The 3,307-nt window shown below is 45.9% G+C and overlaps 1 pseudogene; it reads right to left on the bottom strand.

Annotated features, from left to right (window-relative positions):
• Positions 1–609: 609 nt before the first annotated feature.
• On the bottom strand, positions 610–789 carry LOC126546462 (U2 spliceosomal RNA; annotated as a pseudogene).
• Between the last annotated feature and the right edge of the window lie 2,518 nt (positions 790–3,307).

Here is a 3,307-nt window from a genome sequence, read left to right as displayed (position 1 = left end):
GTTGATGACAGTGAAGGCACTGAAGAAAACAATAGATGCTCCGTGCGATCGCTCTGGGTGTTCATTGATCATGTGCTCCAATCTATGTCTGAATAGTTAAGATCACCGCATATAATTAAAAAAGTCATCGAACAAAGTTGTACATGATTTGGTCAGTAGCATAATTGAAAAGATCAACGAATTCAAATCATTTATCTGGCGGCCCGTGACAGGCACCAATGACGCAATGGGCGCGGCAAAAATGAATAGATATCCAGTTTAATTTGAGAGGTGATTCATTAGCTGAAAGCGACGGCTGAAACTGTTGTTTTACTGCTATGATCAACCTTCCTCATCTTGTCCCGATCCTATCTCGACGGAAAACTACAAAAGTCGGTGAGAACATCAGCTCACTATTGGCGATGTCGTCGGAAAGCCAGGTTCCTTTTCCGATTCGGATATCGGTCGAACACGTGTGCATGATTGTTTTTAAAACGTCAAGTTTATGAAATATATTGCGGAAGTTCGCCAAGAGCATGAAAATCGGAGCAGGTGTGGCGGGTTCCTTTCCTCCTTTTAGAACGAAGCTGCATATGGCTAGTTCCCAGCGGATCGATGTCCGTAGACCAAAAACCATGGGCCGATCCCGAAGATAGTGTGATACCTGGTCGACCCGTGGCGGAGGTGAACCAGGTTTCTAGCACTCAGCCAAATTGCAAAAATAAGTTTAATATATTGGGTCCAAATACAACCCGTATCAGATATTAAGCTGATAAGAACAGATACTACACTTTAACTCGCGTCGGCCATGTCTACGCTCGCACCATTCATGCGGCACCGATCCCGCAAACTTGGAACGTCTCACCGGAGCAACGGCCAGGTTTCACAGGGAGTTCGTGTGGAACCAATTTTTTGTGGCCTCTGTTGTGTGCGACCGCTTGTGGTTTTCGACTGACCTCACAACCATTACTGTACTGGGCGACGTTGATGAACGCACGATCGCCATGGCTACGGTGAAGTAGTGTGTGCCCTCGGAGTGCGATTAGGTGCGTGTCTGCTCTACGTGCCGGGATCTGTTAGGAAAAGGTATCGTGCCGCGTTTTGCAACAATACATGGGTATGTATACAGTTCCTCATCACTTTCCGAGCCTCACACCGTTTGACGCGCGGCAATGGACGGTTCGCTATTAAGGGGCAGGTCATTATTGTCCCCATCGATGTGCAGGAAACTGTGCAATGCCTGCCCCGGCACATCAGTAACGACAGTGTCATTGACGTGCATATGAAGCGTCGGTTACTCTCCAAGCCCGCCTATAGGAGAGGACTTGTGGAAATAAAATAGAAGATGGTGTAAAATCACGGAGTCACGACTGTCTGTCTTTATTCAATCGATATAGTAATCACCATATAATAAATCAATATAGTCAATCACCACATCTCTGTATATGTGGCACCTAATTTTTTCATGATGTCATTTCATGGTCCCCTCTGGTCGGGCATAAATACGAATGACACGATCTGAGGCCGAATTATAGCGATAAATGCTGCTCTTCATGTGCACTTCGTTGCACCGCACCTTAAACTGCTCATTTACCCTGTGGTGCTCCTTAGCGAAATCGCACAGCCTTTTCCTTTCATCTAGCACTTTAGGAGAGAAATCCGCGTGCATCCAGACTTTGGGGGATTCGAAGTATTTTAATTTGGATGCGTTGCTCAGAACTTCTTATTTGTAGTTGAAGTTAAGAAATTTAACAATAACCGGTCGATGGTTATTAGCACGGCGTTGGCCTAAGTGGTTGGGCTCTTTCTTTGTCGCCAGCCTGAATACCAAGATGAATATCTAAAGATTCTTTAACAATGCTCTCAGATTCCGCGCATTCCTCGTTCTCAGCTTCAGAAAGGCCTTTGATAATCAAATTAATTCTTCGCATGCGGTTATTCATGTCTTCCACCACATCTATTTATTGTTTGCTTTACGGATCTTCACCTTACATTCCTGTACATTTTCGGTTACGGCGTCAAAGCAGTTCTTGAGTCTCAATATACTGTTGAAACTTTGTTCAATAGAGGACACGCGGACATTGATGTCGTTGATTTGCAGATTGATTTCTGTTAAAGACGTTGTGGTGTCAGCTTGAAACTCTTTTATCAGTGTCAGTATGTTATCGAGCTTAGGGCCGGGATTTGCTTCTACGTCGCCCGCGCAAAGCAAGAGCATCGCAAGGCACACAAACAACAAAAGCGAGGGAGGTCTACGGCAGAGTTCGCGTAGAAAGCCAGCTTCTGCACTGAAACGGTCATTACGGGAGCAGTGGTGGATTCCACTGGCCCGTATTCCACTGGTGTATTCCAGAGCCAATGCGTGCTCGGTACGTGAACACGTCAATACCCATCTGAGCAAAGGTGAAACCCCAATAGTTGGGGACTGGCGGCCACAAGGTTGAAAAATATTCATTGAACAAAAAGAGCCTACCTATAATGGCAACGGGTACAAGTTATGTATACGCCCTTCGTGGCCGCAAACCCCAGGTAGGTGATGCCAGGCCATCCTTTTTATATGGCTGTGGTGGCGCTGCATTCGGTCGTGGCCGGTCTCCGTTCGCTTGTGACGATGCAGGATGATCTCCGGTCATCAAATGGTGCGTGTAGGAGCCAGATACGTTGGTGAGCTGTTCTTCGGTAGGGTACAACGACGATACAGCAGGACTTGACTGGCACGAGGCAAGGCACGTCTATATGTAACGGCAACGGGTACAAGTTATGCATATGCCATTCGTGGCCGCGTAAGGTCACTTCGCCGAATCTGTTAACAGGGCATATGTCTAGCATGACCGGCTTGGAAATGTACGGTGTCACGAAAGCTTGGAGGACGCTCCATGCAAGCTTCGTGATCATTCAAATTGATAGAGAAACCCTTAGCATTTTACACGAGTTTACAGGAGTTCTTCTTTTGGCACTGAAGTCCTGTAAGTGTTTTTCCGGAGTTCCTGAGTCTTCTTGCCAAGCTCTAGTGAAATTCTCCGAACGTGTCCTAGAGTCTGTGCAGTAAGTCTGTATTCCTGGGTTCACAGTAATTAGGCTAAGAGATAAAGGAGTTACCGGAGTTTCAAGGCTTATTTTATGACTGCTGCAGAAAGAATCACGACGAGATTGGCTTTGTACCTATACTACAAAACCAGTGGTGGAACCAAATAACTGCAGAATAGCTACATCCCCCAAACAATACTTATTAAATATAAAATTTTAGACTCACGGTGCAGTACTCTGCCAACAAGGGCCCATTATACAAAATAACCGAAGCAGAATTAAAACGGGGTCGAGCAAGATA

This window comes from Dermacentor andersoni, chromosome 1, assembly GCF_023375885.2.
Source record: "Dermacentor andersoni chromosome 1, qqDerAnde1_hic_scaffold, whole genome shotgun sequence".
Taxonomy (NCBI): Eukaryota; Metazoa; Arthropoda; class Arachnida; order Ixodida; family Ixodidae; genus Dermacentor; species Dermacentor andersoni.
Note: the sequence above shows the minus strand (reverse complement) of the source record. Positions and strands in the feature narration are given on the sequence as shown.